This window comes from Bombus vancouverensis, chromosome 1 (assembly GCF_051014615.1).
Source record: "Bombus vancouverensis nearcticus chromosome 1, iyBomVanc1_principal, whole genome shotgun sequence".
In the NCBI taxonomy this organism is placed as follows: Eukaryota; Metazoa; Arthropoda; class Insecta; order Hymenoptera; family Apidae; genus Bombus; species Bombus vancouverensis.
In genome coordinates, this window is record NC_134911.1 from 20,993,826 (window position 1) to 21,016,510 (window position 22,685).

The following is a 22,685-nucleotide window of genomic DNA, read 5'->3' on the forward strand; positions in this document are numbered from 1 at the left end:
TATTTACAGATTTTTATTTCACACGATTAACTTTCTTCAGTTTCCTTCGACTTTCTTCTCTTTCCTTTCGATTTAAAAGATTCTTATTAACATATGCAATTTCTCATATCAAAATTGCCTTGAATTCTTAATATCGAAATACTCGTAAAAAACTAAGCATCCAATAAACTGCTTTATTTAAAATTCATTATTATAAAATATTCCGTAAAATATTCAACAACTCGATAGCAGGGAATCGTACGGATCAGGCAAGTGTAATATCCCGAACGGCATTAATTTCAGACCACCTTGGTCGAAACGATGATTAATTACGGTGAACATAGGCGACGCGAACACGGCGTTTCGTAGTTTACGACTCTATCGCGATTTTTACCGCGTTTACCTTCGAATCGTTTCCCTGTCGCAATTTACCTCGTCCGCTCGCCGGGCACACCGGGACCGAGGCAATAGCGGAAACATGAATTACCTGAAATCCATTTTATTTGCTTGGCCGGAGTTTCCTCTGTGAAAGGCTCGTTTCCCGTTTTACGAACATTATCGATCGCCCTCCGGTGAACGGGACGAAAAAGATCTCCGCGAGTTTGCGAAAGAGAAAGAGCGCGCAAAGGGTCGAAAAACCGGAGCGACATTAAGAACAGACTGACTTTCAAGGATATACGTGGTTGTCCATGATCGTTCGAGTGTATTTACACTCGGTGCACAAGGTGCGGCGATGACGATGATCATGGAATAAGCATTTATACGGTGTGTGGGTAAAAATCAATGGAAAGTGACGGACGATACGAGATTTTTTAATGGGCATATCGAACATAACGCAGATTTCGCATATCGTTTGTTGACTATTGATCTTCTTAATTTGTAGTTTGATAGCGTCATTGCGAAATTCTTCGTCATTGACGAATTAAAGTTAAATTTCCACCCTTTGAATTTTGACGTATAAATTAGATCACGTCAAATCGTTTCTCCGTTGGATGAAGAAATAAATTTTGATTGGCTCGTTGATTCATTTATGCAAAGAAATGGTACGATTTCTAGATATTAAAAATTTGTATCTTTTTCGTTTTAAGTTTTCCCTTGATAGAGAGAAATGGAAAATAAGTCCAATTATAAGACATTCGTTTCAGAAAAAATTTCTTAAATGTTATCTTCATTTTTTCTTTTATCCATGAGTTATAGATTTTATTTGAGTACCAACATTCGCAGATACTCGTATATTCTTAGAATTAAAAAATAATATCGCGTATCACTTTTTTTGCATGAATAAACGGTTAATCGTGAATTATGGGTCTCGTGAATAATCATGAATAATGTATTTTTACAATTTAAAAATAGCATTTTATACTATTTTTCGCTTAGGTGAATGAATCTTTGACCATAGATTACGAGCCTTATATATAGAAACAGCTCCAACATTAAGAAGGAATAAATGAATAAAGTATTCAAGATTTATTATGCTTTCCAGAACTTTATTATCGACATTTACAAATTCGCAAACGAGTGGGCATATTAATCTACAAAAAAATCGAATCTTAATCAAATGCGCGCATATCAAACGGATGGAAATGTTCGACAAATTTATAACAGTGAATGGACGAAGAAAATTTCTCATCGTTAACGGTACTGCATTTCATAACAACGTGCAAAGAATAGCAACGCATATAAATCACTATCAACTCTCTAACTAATTGCGATATATTCAAACAAGTTTCCCATAAATTTCGTATTTTATCGATATTAATAATACGTTCGTAAACACGCTTTCTTTACATTCTATATATTATGTGACTAAAAATATACATCTACCGACTCCGAAATACTATTTTCTCGCTTATTTATGCTGTAAAATTATCGTTGCTCTTAAAAGAAGCTGGAAAAAATACTCGTTCATACTGCGTTTTTATATACTTATCTTATATATTTTTATTCTCTTTTGATCTTCTAATCAAATCAGCTGTTTCGTACTACGTCGATCCTCTAAAGTTATTGAGTTACGATTGAATTATCAAAGAAAAATGTCCAATAATATATCTGTTCGAAATAAGTTCAGTTACTCGAATAATTGAAACATGAAATTGATTTATCACTTGATACCTGAAACAATCAAATACTACTTAAATAACAACATATTAACAAAATAACTTCACTATCGCGAATATTCTTCATCCGAATTACCAGTTGTAATTCGCTCGTCACTCGGTTAATCTTTTTAAAATTTATACCTAATATATACGTATTAAATCCGAATTAAGAAACTAAACAAATAAGAACGGACACGTTTTCGACAAACAGCGAACAACGTTTCATTAGATATCGATAGGTAGATAGATATCGATAGGATAGATATCGACGAAAAGACGATGTAACGGAGTAAAATAAAAACTTAGCGATGATAATCGAACGCCTAACTCTATAAACGGTGTCCATAGAATCGAAATTCCACCAAATCGAAAATCATGGAGCCAAGTTTGCAGTACTGGTTTGTCTAACGCGCTGACAAGAGGCGTACACGTAGGCAGGTAATCATGCATTGCACGCGCTGTTTTATTCGCTACCTACGAACAACCGTGTATGTACCAGCTGCCTACTCAATAACCAGACAGCATCGATTAATAAAATAACAATAAAACACGGTCTGCCTACCTGAATCGCATATGGTTAAAGGATTGGCCGCCGCGTGATTCCGGTTCTCTCGTCGTTTGGCCCCGGGCTTTATCGCTCTCTAAACACCTTTTACGACCGTTTAAGAACCGCAATTATGCTCTGGAATGCTTATGATTCGATATAGTCACGACCAGCAAAGGACATCCGCGCGACTTCACACGCTATAAATTGAACCGTTTAATATAAAAGTGCTGTAAGTCAATTTTTTCTCTATTTGCTTTAACGCAACATTTCGAAAGCGTAACCATCGTTCTATTTTCTATAGGAGTATTGCCTTCGTTAGTTTCTTGTTAGATAACAGAGAATAAACGAGAATCGCCTAACCCGATCACTTACAGAAACGTTACCCGCTTTTGCATTAAACCGCTCGATTAATCCTCGCGTGCTGGCCGAGAAAATGCTCTGACCGGCAGAAGATAATCGTTGAACTCCAACTATTGCCCAATGGGTTGTATGCACAGAAGCAAGCAAATGCTTTTAAATCTTAAGTATGTACTTGACAAATCATTGGATAAAGCTTTCGCTCGTTTTCATGCATATATAATGATAATTGTTATATGTAGCGAAGAGTTGGTGTTTTCTCGAACGAATCGCATTTTTACTTATACGACAAGTTTTCAAACTTTCAGAAAGCATGGTCTTTGACACTGTTAGAAGAAAGTTCTTTCTCCTTCTTCTTCAAGTGGTTAATTTAAAACAAGATTTATCGTTTTATTTATTACTTGAAGAAATTTTAAGGTTTTATGGTATATTCATCCACAGACGTAATATTATACTACCCAACATAAACTGCATATTCAACTTGTCACTCTTATCGCAATTATTAAAGTATGTTACGTCGGAAAGCCGATGGAGGTCTTCTTATATTTTCTATAGCCAATGCAAATGACTTTCTTCTTCCTGAATTTCCCTTCGTCTATTCGGTTTAATCCAAATTACACCGTTGCACATTGGGAAAATAACGCTCTGCAATCGACTAACGACTTCTTTGTGCACAGCTATATTATGATTGAACTGACCACAATGCAATGCATCGTAATTACAGGCGTTAAGGTGTACGACGTAAAAGTTAAACGAACACACGCGTTTCGCCTACGATCCATTAGGATAAACGAAGTAAATCAACACTGCTCGCAAAGATCGGGTTTGATGATTCGAAGCGCAAGGCTTTTGCCTCATTAGAACGCAGCCAGTTTTCTAGCTCGGCTTATACGCTCGTGAGATATATAATTTACTGGTAATTGGTAAATCGATGAAACGCGTCGATCTTCCCCCTACATGTGAGAAGCAGGGGCTGTGAGAAAGGGAAACAACGGAGAAAACGCGCATTAAATTCGCCACGGCGTTGCACCTAATAATTCTACGGTCATTAACGAGGCCGAGGAACATTTTAATAGCTAACTAATTCCATGATTAATCATCTTGCTACAAAGGGTAATGAAACGTTATTAACTCATGGCACACATAAACACGCTGGCGTTAGATGGCGAAGATAGCATGTAACTTTTGCATTATTCTAACGAGAGACGATGATGAGTAGCAGAGATTCAGAGTCATCGACTCCGATGTTAAGGAACCGTTGATAGAATACAACATCCTGATGGTTTGCGTTTCGCTCGTAACTGTCGATCTTTCATTTACGCTCCATTCTGAATATTCGAAATTATTTTGTTTAATTATCGTTGAAGTATTTTGTCGTTGGAATATCTGTGGTAGAACGTTTGTGGAACGAATGCTAACGCAAAGTTGAACTTAAAATTCCTGTTAATTAAATTTGTTGCATTAGGTACTTAGATAGTTGAGATAGGTAGGTGGATAGAAAATTTTAAATATCTGCCTTTAAATTCTATTTCGTGAATGTTAATTCAAAGAGTAGGAAATTTTCAAACAATCTTGTATCTTTAAATATCGACGAATACAGTCGTATAATAACTGCATAAGGCCCATTGTCCACGATGCGTTGCTTCGTAGAAACGTAAGCACAGTCTATTAGATGCGACGATACGTTTACACCGGTGTACATAGTCTACGAAGCGTACGGTGAAGGATACATTTTGTCTCATTATTAAAACGCCGGGCGATGATATTTCGCTACAGTCCTTTATGACTGCAACGTACGCTTCGCTAATGGCAATGTTAGCGCCAGTCGTCGTGACGAGAACGCGTAGCGACGAAAACGACTCGTTGCTGTATCGTGGGCAGGTGCACATTATTTCACAATAACCGCTGCGTGGAAGCGTAGTTACTGTTAGCACCAAAGCGTCTAATAAGCGTCTATGAAACGGCGCTTCGTGGACAGTGGGCTTAAATATAGCAAAAGAAGTAGTTACTTTTGCGCAACATTGTACAATCCTATAAATATTTCATATTCTTCGATTCAATAAGCACCTGACACTCGTGCCAAACGTAAGCGCATGAGTCGTATGACATGAAAATATGAAAATAAAAGAACAATTTATTACACGCCATCCATATAATCGGAAACACGTCGAACGTATCGACGTATGTGAATAACCCATAAACGATTTATCCGATGCTAAAATGCTGATCGTTTGGAACCCAGATTCTCCAGCTCTCGGTTGCGACCACAAGAAGGTCGTAAAATATTTTCGACGGGTTCGTCACAATTATTTTTGCTTATAATCATTTTCATATAAGATTTTTCTCGTAAAGAGAAAATTATGTCTAGTATTTGTTTATTTCAGGATATGCTTTATAATATTCTACTGGGTGATAATTGAAAAGAGGTGACTCGAGATCTACCACGGCTGATACTTGAAAAATACTAGAGGCCCGCCGTGTTCATGCATATGCGCTTCTTTATTACTAAAATAATTAAATATTAGATTAAATCTATTCTGAAAATATCTATTTTTAACACTAAAACTACCAAGCTCGTCGAAGCGACGAATTTCAGATGCTTCGTTCCTATAGTTGTTGAAAACATGTAGATGTTCATGACAAAATGAATCTTGACTTTTAGCAAGATAAAAATATATTACAATAATAATATATATTTATTTATCGCGCCGTTATAGTCATATTATTTATGTACATTGTATTTATAGTAGTAGATTGCAAATCTGTAATTCTAACGAAAGTGCGTTTCCTTTGAGCCATTAAAGATACCTTTCATGCTAATATGAGAGGAAATCACAGATCGTTCGACCATTAGAAAAGAAGATAGCGCTTGCGGAAAGGCTGGAAAACGCTGGTTTACGACATACAGGACTACGGTTAGCAATCGCGTTATTAAGAGCTCACTACTCTTTATTACATCAACTCCTGGCGAGATTTCTATTTTTCTTGCGAGCCACTATCAGATACGTTGCGCCAAGTGAAAATTATTCCATTCTCCGTAGCTTTCAGTAGAGCAATTAACAGATAATGAAATTTCTGATACAGCCCTGAAACTCGATACCTCGCAGCGAAACGCAATCTTCGAAGTATCTCGTGATCCTGTTCTTATCCATTGCGATAAAACGGTGTCGAGTTGACATACCAAGTGTAAAAGTGGCAGTGTTCGCGAAGCGAGAGCGGGATAATTAGAAGCTATGCTGCACGTAGGTTACACCTTAATTGCTTGTCGTGACGCGAATTATCCGGAAGGCTGAAAGCCTTCCATTGTCAGCCGAAGGAAGTGGAAGTGTTTCTAACTATGTATCTGGCCAACGACTGAAAAAACCAACTGCTCGCCATGGGAAACTTTTTGTCTTCGCGGCCACTTAACGCGCTACATTTTAGCGAGTACGTTCCATTATCGTTAATTATACCAGCATAATTGTAACTTCGAATCGTTGGATGTCTAGGTTTAGCCGATAGCGAGAAACGGGTATCGGTGAATATATTGATATTTGACTTTTACGTAAATCGTACTTTTGCCTATCAATAAAGAGCATACGGTAATGGATAAAAGAAAGTTTAAAACGGCAAGACGCTATAATTTTATGAAATGGAATTATACCTGATAAGAGGAGCTTGATAAGTGGATATAATATATACCTCGGAGTAGATGATTGTTATCAACGTAAAGAATGATCTAGTCACTGACATAAAGAGCGCTAGTACCGATTTAAAATTTTCTTCTGATTACCATTTTATGCGGATTTTCTAAATATATAATCGGTATTGTAAGGAAACGATATGATAGCGAAATATAGAGAATGAGGAGAATTCGTCTAAGAATAGAACAGAGTATGAAGAAGCGCGTAAGGATTATTAATATTATAAATTGCTTATCGCTTTTACTCGTGGTAGACTACAAACAATCCAAAATGCAATTGTAATCGTCGTAGTTCGTCGATGTAAACTTTGCAACTGACAAAAATAAGAATATAAAGAATTATTTAGAAGAAAGAAAACTACAATTGTCCCTTGCGATAACAATTTTCTTTTTTCAAATCCTTTGTAAGAGTGAGACTGAAAAAATGTCGATTGCTAAATTATCTCAAGAGACCCTAAAACATTCTATTCTAAAAATTCTGCGAAAGAAATCATTGCAATTTTTATAAATTATAAATATATACCGATCAAGATCGTATATACGTACACGAAAAGATTAAAATACCGAGTCGCGACGAAGTTGCAGTAAAACGACCTGGACAAACATCTACTAAATCTAACTTTTCCTAGAAATAATAACATTATTCACTGTCTGTGTGGCATATACTAAAACGTTAAACTTAGTACACGGTTGACCAAGTTGTTCCAGGGCAACTTTGTCGCATCTCGGTTGCTTACACGATAACCTAACCTGCGGACCTATTCAGCCGATACAAACGACGAAGTACAACGGATAAGGAGGATTAAATTACAGAACTTGCTACAGCTTTCTTGAAACACACCTTCGCAGTTGCAATTTTTATAACACGCGATCCACAGAAATTTGAGAGCATACGATGTAAGTAGAAGCACGTATTGCTCCGATGCACTGTAAATAGTTGTCGTGATAAGGGTACTTTATACTCGAACGATTTCAAAAAAATCAACGAAAGGAAAACGTGGGTGGCGTTAAATATATATATATATACATATATATAGACGCGCTCATTATGCATAATATCAGATGATTTTGCCCAATGATGTTGTACTAATGATAAATTGAAGTAGTTGGCCACTTCATTTATGGTAATTACGTTTGTTCGTGTTGTTATTTTTCATTTTACGATCGGAGTTTCTTCGTGTGATGTGATATAGGAGGTTGAAATTATTATATTAATTGCAATTAAGGTTATAAACTGTGTTTTCCACGATACGGCATAAATTTAGCGAATACACACGATTGTAAATTTTATCGTATTTTATACTGTATGTAGTAAGAAACGGTTGCTTAAATATGTTCATGAAGATAAATATATGTAGAAAAAATGATTGCACGTATTTCAAATATATGGTTGTGATTAAAAAAAATTTTTTACCGTGCTTCATATCGGTATATATGATATATGATATATAGATTGAATTAACTTATTTAAGTGTCGAGATAAAAAGCTTCAGATAAATCATAAACGCTTTAATTAAAGAACAGTCTCCGTGGTGATTATTAATAACAGAATTCAAATTTCACTGAACAATTTTCCGAGATATTCCAATTAAAAAGAGGAAGATCGCTGATTAATTATTATCTACTAATCGTTAATCACTATCAGATTTTGTAATTACGATTAAAAAAGTTTCATAAATGAATCAAATAAACATCACATTGTTGCGCACTAGTCTATTTTCCTTTATAATTCGTACTATCATTTATACGTCGTGAGCAACAAAATAATTCAAGTTTAATACATGGTTACTTGTAAAAAATAATGCCTGAACCTGTCGACTACAAAACAAGTTAACAGAGAATTATCTATAATGTGTTAACGAGTTAATTATAATGTGTTAATGATTAAGCGTAATTTGTTAACGAGTTAGCTGCTTACCTACACTACCAATATCTTAGACACAATAATTACCCTAAGTTCTCTACTTTGTTCTTTTTCTGACGATTCATTATCTTGTAATTAAAAACACATTATAGCATTCACGTCGTTCTATGACAGTCAAAAGAAATTGATTTAGCTTTATTACACTCTAACCCTATAATTAAAACAAGATTTTGATTAGGAAGCAACTCAGATAGCAAATTAATTATTTGATATTTCCAATCATCGATACAATACGACCATAGATGACCAAAATTAAAATTCTATAATAAGAATAAATCGAAGTAAATAGATAACGCACATAATCCATTTTCTGTCTCAATGAAAATGAACATTAGTATTATTCAAAGCATATTTTTAGTAATTGCAATAGCAACAAAATTTGATATCCGGCTTTTTTCATATTAATCTTGCAAGATATTTTTGAAGTGTAATAACCAAGAAAATAACAAATATCAGCATTATCATTTCGCGTAAAGCGTTAGAATTGAAGATTAAACGAAAGCATATTCACGACATGGCTTCATGCTTCGTCACGCGTATCGGCTAAACAGGCTACGCTCGCGTTATTACATCGGAGGAACCGTAACTAACTTTAATCCGCGATACTTGATAATACCACGGATTGATCGATCAACCACCACGTTTAGATATCAAACGCACGGTCCCTTTCTTCAGCATAGTTTTGGAGGAAATTGATTTACAGCGAAAAACCCGCAATTAGAACCGTGTAACGTGATTCGGAAGAGAAAAAGTCATTTTTCTGCTAATGCCATTTTAGTGCTAAGTATACGGAGTATACGATCATTAAAAGTAAAATAATTCCATAGTATACTTTAGTATACTTTATACTTGAAAGAAATTGAAAAGCTCTGTGAAAGAAAAGTCTATGAAAATATGAGTCTCTGAGAATAAAAATTTATCAAACTGTACTTTTTGTTCATTTCTTAATTTCGTTAATTAATTTCATTAATTTCAGTAAGTAAACGATTAACGTTCAATTTTCAAGAAATAAATAGCTTACTCCTGTAAGCCGTTTATCGCAAGGCTATAAGCTTAAAAAATAATGTATTTCTTAATTTGTAGAGTCGATAGCATGGCTTTGGGACTTCTCATTACTATTGGTCCCAAGTGTGCTTGTTACAATCAAATAGTTGACATTGTATTTATTTTGTAAATACAAAAAGTACAAAATTCTTTAAGAATCATTATAATTGTCGATTGAAAGGTAGCTACTCTCGGAAAAATTAGAATTAAAACATTCGACATTGCCTTCTTTCAGAAAATTCTTTGATCATAAAACATAAGAGTCAGGAAACGTAGAACCCGTGACTGAGTTCAAATTGCATCAACTTAGAAATAAGATTTAATGAGGAATTTAAAAGAAAAAGAGAAAAGAATTTTCACGTACGTTGATTTATACGCATAACAAAGAAATGAAATCTCGAAATAGCCGAATAATTTCGAACAAAAAGAATTTTCATAATTTGCTCGTATACAAAATAAAGAGATTAAGATTTACGTTTGCTGGCTGGCTCGATAGAGCCAGCTGTAAATGTAATACAGATGTTTAAAAAAAGAGAGAGAAGATTTATAATAGCTAAGCAATCTAGAAAAAGAAAAATTTCATAATTTATAATGAAGAAATATACTAAGAATAAATACATGTATTGAATTAATCATCACTCGTCTGCATCGTATGTTGAACAAAACTCATGAACATTTCCACGAAGTGAAAGAGGGATACCTACAGTGAAACAGGTTGCAATCGACTATATTACATTCCTATCTGCGGCTCCTCCCTTACAAAGTAGTATCCATGTGATAAACGCTTCGTCGCCCATAATGGCAGGGCAGTTTATCTTCTCGAACGTGCCGCGAAAACCAGCAGCGTCAAGATCATCAGGATGACCGGTGCACCGATGGTGATGCACGTGTGCTGGCCTGTGCCTCTTGGTCCGCTGATGGTCTCAGTTATTAATTTTTATGACGTCCATGAGCGCCAGGGGCGATGAAGAAACGCCGGATTTAATTGCACTGCTCTTGAAATCTTCAACGTAACGTACGTGACAATGTTTGATCTTCTTTCTTGATTGTCGAACTTCTTGTACGAAGGTGATACAACGGAAAATTTGTTGGGCATATAGTTTGCTCCCTTCGTGGGAGCGCTATTTGTTGTTTGACGCGATCAGGTAATTGATGACGATGTTGTTAAATTTTATGAGATCGTGCGGTTTTAGGGTTGTGTTTTTGCGCTGAAGCGATCGTGTCGAGTAATTTCTGCACACGGCAACTGCTAACGTTCCAAAAAGCTAAGACGAATTTTCTCACCTACCGTTTACTGTAATTGTCGTAATTAATAACTTGAATATCAACACGAAATATCACTTTAAGAAAGGAAAATAAAATTTGTCAAATTAGATGTAACATTAATTATCGTCGAAACAAGAGTTTTCAGTGTTCTATGTTTGGAAATTATAAAGTATACACGTAACGCTTAACGATACTTTAAACAGCGATATAAATTGGTAAATCCGTTTAAAAGTCACGTTTTAAAGCAACAAAACGAGTACCGCCGATTCTCTCCTACTTATTGAAACTTGTAATATTCCATCTGACACAGTGGTCCCTTTGTGTAAGATCGAATTAATTAATCGTCCGTTTTCGATACGGTGTAGGATTTCGTTAAATAGAAGCACGCGGTTTAAGTATTCCGCGAGCTGAGGTTAATCCACCATGATATTTCCATTACAAATCAACGAACGGATATTATTAACTCGATATCAATTAAGAATTGTAAAATATAATCGAATTAACCGAGGAATGCGTGGCTATTTATAAACAAACGTATTTGCATTTTATATTTCACTTGGCTTAAGACTCTTCGAAAAAATATAATTAACATCGCGTACATGTAAAAATATATATGTGTATATGTGTAAAAATATATATGTGTATATGTGTATATGTAAAAATGCATATATGTATATGTAAGGCTCTGCGCCTTAATTGATTCGAATTACGTTTCTTCTTTTTTAATTATAATCTGAGGATCTCGCACCGATCGTGCCCGTCTCCCCGATATTATCTGATTGGGCAATTGAATTAAGGCCATTCAAAAACACGCAAAAGAATTTCACTTTTCTTTCACACCCAATTTTCGTTGCATCGTCGCCCACCGTTTAATTTTCGGCGAATATATTAACAAACACTATTTATTCATCCTCGTTGTTCCAAGCAGTTTCCTCGCAGCTAGCTGATCGAATAATTAGATTAATGCTAGCCAAAACGAGCAAACAAATTTCATTTCATCTTTATTCTACTTTTCAAATTAATGTTCGTTACCCCAGTAGCCAATGTGTAATCGTCAACGAATATCGACAAACTTCTTTCAACATTTTTGCAAAGAAATCTCATGTAAAGTTTTCTAAATGCCATAGGATGAAGCAATTATTCAAACAATAATTAAACTTTTGTGATCTCTTTTTCACAACCGCTCAATATTTATTTCCAAACAAATATCAACGTATTTTGTATACAACGAAGACGAAAAATATTCGCGTACCATTTATAAAATTATTACGTTTACGTATATATTTATATTTACATATTATATTCCAGTTACATTTATTCATCCAAGTGTACTCTCATACGACTATAAATATTAACAAATTAAAAATAAAAGAAGGAACTAAAAAAGAAGAATATGCATAATGCTTTACAAGTGTATCGTAATAAGTTATTCAAAGAAATTAATTCGCGTTTAGAGGAAACTTTTTCCCAATTTTACTACGATTTAAAAATATACAATATTCGTTGAAACAAGCAAATATTTATAATAAACATTGATTTTTAACAACGATTTGTTTCTACATTGTTAAATTGCAAAAATTACGTTACAGTGGCGACTGTCTTTCTCATTACGAAAGAAAACTGTTTTGCAATCTCATTCGCCCTAAGCTCTTTCTCAAGTAAAAACCAATAAGACAATAGACGAGGTCAAGGAGAACGATAGCAGGGAGTTCACGCCGTTCTCGTAGCGTCTATAACGCCGATGTTTCGGTTATTAATTTTTACGAGCACTCGTGAGCACTGTACCGACGAAACGCTATCTTACCCATCTACCGCTCATGCACACGATTTTGCAGAAAAGAAGAAGGAAAGAAGTTCACTTCCAAGAAAATTTACTTTTGTCCCTAAGGTTTTATACATTTCATGCGTAATGCGTGCAATTATCTCGGGTATAACGTACGTTTCCGGAAACGCGCGCGTCCGCCTTTTTTTTAAATAAAAAACTAAATGCTATTTAGTTTGGAGCGAGTTGCGATCACCAAATAAATAAATATCATGTGTAACGAGACGCGTTCACCGTAACGGAATGAAGTTCACGTTTTATCGAAGAAACATCGTGAACAGAATCGTAGAACGAAGGCGGATAAAGGAAGATAGAAAGGTAAAGAGCGGAACTCTACGATGTAATCAGTGCAACGGGTTGCACAGTCAGACGATAAACCCGCTGATCCAATTACTATTACATATAGTCATCTCATTTTCAGTGGCGATGTTACAAATGCGTTTCAAATTGCACACAATTGTGCAACGACGCCTTTGGTCACTGTGTGCTTATATATAAAAAAAAAGAAAAAAGAAGAGGAAATAACAGCTTGTAGCATTTCCCTAATTAAGGGTTGTAAGAAATTTATCTGATGGTGCTACTTGGCGCAAAATCGCATCACGTTTTTCTTTGCCATACTAAACTGATTTATCTAACATATTTCAGCGATTGCCTGCAGCACCACGTTCGACGAGATCGGCAAAACGATAGAAACAAAAAAATTTCTGTCTTATCGATGATTTAAATTGCGGACATTATTTTAGAGGAATCGTTGCGTCCGACTGTGTTACTGAACTAACAATGAGTCGTAATTATGCACAATGCTGAAAGAAGGCTGTAAAAAGAGTTCATAGAGATATTTATCGTAATGGAGATTTATTTATTGATCGTAAATCGTAGCAAGTGTATCGTAATAAGTTGTTCAATGAAATTAATTTGCGCTTAGAGGAAACTTTTTCTCAATTTTCTATGATTTAAAAATATACAATATTCGATGAAACAAGCAAATATTTACGACAAACGTTGATTTTTAATAATCATTTGTTTCTACATTGTTAAATTTCAAAAATTTCTACATGCCACTTTGTTCCTTACAATCTACGTGATCTTCCTACGATCTTACGATTGTACGTACTTCATTTTCTTTAATAGGTATCTACCTGTAGGATAAGAAAAGTTTCTTTCTTTCAACGAACATTATCACCATTTTCAAGCAGTTTACAGACTACGGTGAATATTGTTACACGGTTTCTGCACCGTTGCGCAATTAAAAAGACGAGAGATGCAAATATAGAATAAGATAATAACTATGAACATCGAGATGCACGTGTCCGCTTAAAAATACCGAGTGTAAATAAAACTAACACGCGATGAACGTTGATAATCGTGATTCTTTTTACGTATTACCATTTTGTTCCTCCCTGTATGCAGATGCTCATTTATTACGTTTAATTACCATAGTTACAAGTATTAAGTTACAGTAGGGCATGTGGGAAATATTTTCAGCAACAACGCTCTTCTGTCACGCGGTAAGCCAATTTTAAGAAGGTTATCGACAAATAAAACCAAAAAATCTTAATGCCAATCTTCTAAATGATTACACGAAAACAGCAAAACATAGTTTCGAAACAAACAAAATTAATAAAAGGACGAAGTTTCTAAATTCCCTCATACTATCGCGTAATCGTTCGAACAAATGCAACAATATATCGATATATTCGTGACGAACGGAGTTGTCGCCAGTATACTGTAGCATAGTTGGAGACTCATTTGAGATCAACTTCGTTGGAAGTTTTACAATCGCGCGTAAATGCACTGGTAGTAATAGAAAAAGTGATTGATTTATAGGAATACGGTACAACTGGAGAGCGACGATTTCATTGAATGGAAATCGCACGAAGGTCGTGAATTTATGTGCAGGAAATGTTTCGCAGCGTAGATTCGAGGCGAATCTATTGTTCGCCGTTTCAAAAAATCGGTTCGTATCAAGATTCACCAGGCGACGATTTTCGATATCGTCTGACGACAATGACAGAATCCATTCGACGATCGTCCATCTTAAAGTCGAATAGCTACGTCCATATAATAGAACTGACTCGTAACTCTACGCGGGATTACCAGTGACACGATCTACATGTGACTTTGATGCTCGTATTAGCATTCGCGACCTCTTATTGAACCACGTTCTCGTGAAACTTCTTTACTTGAATTCCGTCTCGTTATTCTCTTGTCACACGATCGCAGTTTCTTACAGAATCACGTACAGTTCTGTTCACAAGTTTAGCTGCCGTTTTTTTCAGATCAACGAACATTCTGAATACGACGTTGAATTTTAGATAGAACAATTTTAAACGGAATGAAAGTTTTACAGTATCGCGTGTTATTGCAATTAATTACAAGACATATCATCTAGGTATTTTTAAATTAAGTAGAATTTTCTAACCGGGATCAACCCTTTGTACTCCGAAGACTTTTTTCTGTTAGGATCGGCCAACAGCTGCGATATAATTTTATAACGAACCTTGACTTGGCTATGGTAAATTATAAGCATTTTTGAACTCGTTGATAAAAAATCTTGAAATAATTTGGAATTAACATGTTTCGAGAATTTAAGGTCGTAGGTTTCATTTGTTAAAAAGTTGAGAAATCTGATATGTTAGTTTGACACATTATAAATGTATAAAGGAAACAGGATTTTCAATAAAATAACTTGCAAATTTGTAACTACAATGAATTCAAAATATCGTGGCATACAGTGAAGTTACGTGTCTCTCATTTCCTATCTAGTAAAATGAACGCTACTAGAACTTAACTACTCGCATATACCTTTTTACGCTACAACAATGAAATGACAGTACGAAAAAAAAAGTAGATAAAAACAGAGAAAAAAGATACGAAAAACTTGATGATCGCTTTATGCGACGGCATTACGCTTTTGAAAGGTGCTGTATTAATAACGTTTTAACAAACATTCCTAACGTTCTGTGACACGAAGGAAGGAGAAAAATCGTTCGTTTTTATCAGAAACGGTCGTTTCCGCGTGGAATTCCTTCTCTCTGAATAACGAATTCCACAGGAAACATTGGCGCCATTCCGCTCGCATTTCTCCGCTCGATCGTAAATTATTTTTCCCCTCCTGACACGATTTGAATTCGTCAGTTTACTTTGTCATTGAAACGTATATATGAAATACTTGGCGTCCGGGGACACTCGACAATTTATTATGCACCACGCACCTGCCTGATTTAAGTGGCCCTAGATGTACGCGGGCGCTTATGGCAATAAGTCGTGGCTCGAAAACGAAGACGAAGATGTACTGCGAACATGGTATCGCTGTACTGTTGGGAAAGTGCATGTATATGTCGCTTGTTGAAAGCAAGCGGAGTTTCTTAACATTTACAGGTGCGTGAACGTTACGAAGAACGGACAGAAATTACGTGAATTGAATACGCTCGCGGGTAAACGCGGCTATAGTTTCACGGACAGTCGTTAAGTTTCAAAACGTGAACATACGCTCTGGCATTTCTACGATTTTCGTGTTTTATTTCTACTATTGCGAAGGATAGAGAATTATGATTGGTAATAAGAGACAAGTTGTTTGGACATTTTTATGAAATTAAGAATCAAATTTCACGTCTACGCTTATAATCTTTCCTTTCGTTCAAGCATGAATACTGTAATTAGATAGTAGTTAGTGCTATGTTATTTGAAAATTATCGTGACGAGAATTGAATACAAAATTCACATTTAATTACCTACGTATATTACTGATTCGTTCGTACAGTACAATAATGAGTACTCGCTTTCAAATCTGTGCATGTACACCGAGTTTTATTCTCGATACTAACTGTTATTAGTAATTAAGCAACCAGTACGGTAGCTAGTACATATTTAAAATTATTATATAAATTTCACTTTTTAAAATGCCTAATGGAATATGAGCAACTCGGAAGCCGAACTGACCAAGTTCATTTTCTAAAAATTGTACGAGTTTTGCGCTAATACGCACGATCGAAAATCAAACCATTAGAATCGTATGAATTCGTCTTCTGTGCGGTCCTGTGTACTCAATTTCACAGGTTTCGTAAGTTAATATACAGGGCGGTTGATAACTGGTGGTACAAGCGGAAAGGGAGTGATTCTACGCGAAAAAAGAAGTCGAAAATATAGAATAAAAATTGTTTTTTTAATTTTTTCATCGAGACAACGATCTACAGTGAGATCCGTTATAACGAGACGCGATAAAGTGCACGCGTACCGAGCGAAAATTCAAAGTCGATTTTCTCGAAAACAAAGCCTCGAACGAAAAATTTTTATTCTATATTTTCCACTTCTTTTTTCGCGTAGAATCACCCCCTTTTCGCTTGTACCACCAGTTACCAACCACCCTGTATATCTGGAATTTTCCATTCAAAAAAATCGTGTGTACCATGACTTGATCCTCGGAATAGTTTTGTTCCCGTCTGATTTGCGAATGAGATAGAACGAGTCACGTTGTTATGCAAAATATCAGAGAAATGATGTGTAACTGCGAAATAAGGATCAAAAGTCGTTCGTGGATGAAAGGATGGCGAAGTAACGATCGTAGGCTGACACGAGTAATCCGTCGACGAACATTCTATTCAGGCAACATCAAAAGCACATTGGAGCACGAAAACCCACGCAAGCGACGTATTCTTACGTCCACGCGGCTGTACTTTATACGTGTACATTCAAACACTTGTTTATTGTTCAACCATGCTAAGTAATTCCGACAACATTGTGCTACCGTGCAAAGATACCTTGTTAGCAATACAAATCAACAGAAATTTATGATTCGAAACAAAGGGTGAAAATTCGGTACGCTCGCGTTGAATTTTACGTTTAAACGATTCCATTTAAATTGAATTTGTATACAAGTTACATTTAAACGATGGTTCGCATTCGATTTAACGTACGAAAATATTGTACGTTGAAAAATGTAAAGTTTCCATTTTAATTTCGAAATTGAATAAAATTTCATTGAAATTTCGTTTCTTTACTTTCTACGCCATTCGTCTGTTCTTTAAATTTTCGTACCTTTAGCTATTCTTTAAGTCGAACATTTCTCAATACTTCCAGGAATACGAAGAATTAAATTCATTGCAAAATTTCATCACACACGACGATTACTTGTTATCCCTTCAAATAACATATAAGTACATTTTTAATGACTTATACCGACATTTTAAGATAATTACGAACTGAAAAAGAACAAGAACACAAAAGAAAACACTATTCGATTGTAACGAACATTGTAACGAGACACGATTGTCGTGATTATAATGGCCTAATTTAAAAACGATGTGAATACGCATATAGAAATTGTAAGACGTTTGTAACGTTAAAAAATTAGCATATGTACTGTATAAGTAACCATCTTAAGCATATGAGTGTTAAATATAACTCCACTGAATACTAAGGTTTATCAATATGGACAATTGCTAATTTTCGATCTCTGCGAAATATGTATATATTCATACCTACCAAACATCTTGCAATATCCAGACGTATCTTCGTATTGCTTTCAAGCTTTACCGATACAATGGCGATTGTCGAGTCTCGTTACGGTGCCAATGAAATTTCAAAATGTTTCGTACAACGTACACGATAGAAAAATAAAACTAGATAACAGGAAATTGGAAAAAAAAATTGAAAAAGGTAGAAAAGTATTACAACGATATTAACCGCGCAAACAATCGAAGAAAAGCGAATCAAGAGATTTCATCTGGTCTGTTAACAAGGAACAAACAACCACCGACATTGTTCGAGCCGTGAGATCACGTCGATTCGAATCTGGTCGCAACCGTTCGCCGCTGATTGCCGCCGCTAGCATCGCCGGTGTCCATTGAACGTTCGCCAAAGAAAATATAAATTCCGTAGGTCACGGCGATCGCAGCGTGCACACGCTGCAGGCGTTTTGGCATAAGGCCTGCATACCGGTGTATGCGTTATCGGAATTCCTAAGTTTCTTCGTAACATACAACACCAATTCGATCGCCGGTATCGAACGAACAGTCGGCCAATCGAAAACCCGTTAATTGTGAGTCCCTCCTCCGTCCGCTGCAACCTACGTTTTCCTTATTTCTCTACGGCCTCTCCTTTCTTTCTGTCGGGCGATTTATTCCACCTTATCGTTATCGCGTGCCCGGTGTACAACATTCTGGCTTCCCTTGCGAACAAGGGCTGTACCATTTACTTCCTTTAATCGTTTCGCCTGCATTTACACACACGCGCGCCAGACTTCCTCCTCTCTTACTGGTTTCTATGGATTCAGACACGTTTTCAGCCAGCGGTTTTTATACGTGAATCGAATGTTAGATGGAGATAATATAGGCTATCGTTTGTAAAATCGTTATATGGGCGTGTGACGGTTGGCGTATGTAGCTTTTAGTAAGAACGCGCGTCCTTACATACTCGTACATGCTGCTACATACCTTTGAGCAACGAATCGAACAATGTTTATTATGTTATTCGTAACGATATCTAGTTTCTGTATTTTGTTTTAAGAAATTCCGTTGAGTTTCACTTTTAAATTTCACGTTGCCGATTTCTACATGCGTAGCCAATTGCCGAATGACCAGCTTATTTAGTAGAGGATATATCGAAAGGTATTTATCGTCTCGGTACTTTGAACTTAAAAGACAATATTTTTAGTAACGTCATTTTATCGTACGACAACATTCGTAAATCGCGTGAATGAATTTCAGTGTTTGGTACTTGTAAGTGCGTACTACTGACGAGGATATAAAGATCTCGATAAAAAAAACATATTATTGGACGATACATTATGAAAATATGTACGTGTATAAGTAACTTATAAAATATGTCAAAAAATGATACCAATTGAATAAACGAATATGGAAAATCTACAAAGATATTCGAAGAGAAAAACACATCTTGTATGCCATACTTTCTGCACGACGATCTATCCGTGTACCAAAACTACTCGTTAGAACACGTACCACGATAATAAATTATTTCGTATCAAATAAGATTCTTAAATTACTATCGTTTCTTTATCTCTGCGATAATATGTAGCAAAATTATTGCCTGTGTCGTATCGGAGCAACATACTGCATTAAAATACAATGATATTTTCGATTGGAAATAATATCTGCTCCAAAAAAACAATCATCTCGCAACGCGTATATAACATCAATGCACATAAACATCGATTACTATTGTTCTTTCTCCTCTACAACAACATTCACTGAAATTACCCAGCGTACCACACGTACCAGAACAAAAGGTTTCGAGCAAACTGACATTCTCGATTCGAAATGAAATATATACGCGCACGTTGGCTGTACAAGGAGCGTTCGACTTGTGACACAAATAATATCGATACGCGTGTAACATCGTCAATTACCGTCATTTTTTCTTTCTGATGTCGCGATCTATCGCCGATCGTATCTGACATGCCGCGAAATTGCTATCTGGAACCTGGTCGCGGCGAAAATTACACGCGAGGCCGCGCGAGTACCGGTGCGAAGTAATCGCGTGGCTCGATCGGGGCGCGTGCGTTTCGCGTGCGCACGAGGAACAGAAGCCCTTAACGATTCGGGTCATCTATCTCATAAACGATCGCCGATAGGGCCCCTTACGATTTCATCGATCCCATAGCGGTATTGTCCGACCGATCGATCGCCTTATCGAACCAACTATCTGCACTCGGTCACTCCCACACCTGGCTCCTCGTGAAAACGAGAACACGCCATCAGCCTGCAACCAACCAACGCACGAGCATCTCGATCTTACGCTTTGTTGCTGCCTTTCTGTTTTTAACCTTGGATTTTATTATTTTCCTCTATCGTGCATATATTTCACAGAAGAAAAAAATTGGTAAAAAATTTGGGATTACTTTTCCGATAGTATAGACGCTGAATGATTTGCTAATTTTATTGTCAATTCGAATGCTACGAGTATCGATAACAATATTCTTCGGTTCGATAGAATTTTTCGTGAAAGCGTCTTCTCGATATAGCAGAATTTTAAATCGACTTTTTTTTAGATTTTTAGGTTTAGACAGAGATTCGAAACCTTTGGCTGATAGCGCCTGTGCGATCGCGCGGAATAGATCGAATTGGACAGGTTCAATCGAGGGTGAATTTATCAGGCGATCGTATTTCATGTATGAATACGAAAGTCGACTATACTCGATACGGTTACGAAGAGAAACTTGTAATTGCTTTAATAAAGGTTCGCAGTGAAAATAATGGACGCTCGTATAAAGTCGTCATATTGAAGACTAAAGAGCTTATACGTAGATAAACCTAACAAATAGGTACTTTTTTAAGATCGATCACTTCGACTAGACACGTTGAACGTCTAAAAATATTAGGTTGTCCGAAAAATGTATTTCTTTCGCAAACGTGTCTTTTGCAACACGTTCGTACGAACGTGAAACTAAGTCTGTGAAATATCACGGTGTTTATCTCAACAGAACAAAACGGATCGTACGTAATTCGACAAAATAATATAAAACAAAACACATTGTGCGTCCGTTATTTCCTCATAAAACGAAAGAAACTTTTCGGACAACCTAATACATATACGAAAATATGTATCTTTTTATATGTTTAACATTTCTAATTCATCTAACGGTTCATCTTTCCTCGACTCTTTTAATTCATTTAAAAGCAAACCTACGTTGAAAAAAAGATGAGAATTTATACGAAAAAAACTACACTAAAACTACGTTAAAGCAACAAACAATAATAAAATGTAGATAAGCAAAAGCTACGATAAAGTAAAATGTGACCTATGTGACTGGTTTCTAATACAGAAACTCTACCGTTCAGACTACAACGTCCACTATCTCCATTTTATCGTCGATTAATCCAGGAAGTTTCATTCGGACGTTTAGACAGAATTTATCAGAGAATTAATTGTAAAGTAGCCTTCGTCTCTCTATGGCCGGATGCGATTCGATAAGGACATCGTATCGACAAATCCTCGTCAGAGAGTCGAACAAATCCTCGAGATGCAGTGGCGATTTTCACGTCGACCGTGTCCGCCGTTCGCGAACCGCCACTATCGCGACAACAATCGAGATCGACGAAACCACTTACACGCTTGCACCTTACGAAACAGTAAATAATGGACGTTCCGTACGATGTTCGCCGTGTAGATCATCGAGCGGCCGTATCTCGGGATTATGCAAAGGTTGAGCAACAACGGGATAGGATACGAAGTTGGAAAAAGTCTGGATCCCGATGATTGTGGTGAAACGCGAATGAAATGGGAAAAGCGTAAGAAACGAATAGAATTTGCATGGAAATGCTTGGTGATTTTTAGAAATCACAGCAAAAGTTGATATCGTTTTGCGTATGCGCGTTGTGGATTTTATATATAAAGAATTCTGGAAAATCGGTCATCGATAAAGTATCGATATCTGATAAAATGTACCGCAACAGGATTCAGTGTTTTTTGTAACATTCTAAAATACAATTTTTTATATTTTATTTTATACGATATTTTAACGGTTTACCATAATATTTTGGAACATAACTTTTTAATACGCTCTATCTTAAAGAACGTTCCATCAAGTAATTTATCGTTTTCTACGATATTGTGAAATATAATCTTTTACTGACGCTCTAAGGACTCTAAGGACGTCTTTAAAATAAATATTTTCCCATTGCCGAAGAATTTGAAAAAGTATTCCGTCAAACGTTACAACACAGCTGCACGATAATAAAAGAATTATTCTCTGGAATTATCGTTTAAAAACACCGCTGATATAATATTTGTACTAGAAATCACTCGGAAATAATTCAAAAAGTTCAGAAAAATATTGTGTGTAAAATTTTTAGAACGTGATCGTCGAAAGACGTAGAGCAAAGTGAAAACGTTCAGTCATCGTTGGATTACGAATGGACAGTTTCAACAACAACACGATGGTCTTGTTTTTTCTTTTAATTAAAAAGACGTCTTGGCACGGAGCGCTGTCAACCAGACGCATT

At 36.0% G+C, this 22,685-nt stretch overlaps 1 protein-coding gene across 1 annotated transcript in view; it reads right to left on the reverse strand.

Moving 5' to 3' along the window:
• LOC143303288 (UPF0489 protein C5orf22 homolog) overlaps nt 1–22,685 on the reverse strand; it is a 339,177-nt gene that overhangs the window by 214,401 nt on the left and 102,091 nt on the right. The gene's annotated exons all lie outside the window — the stretch shown is intronic.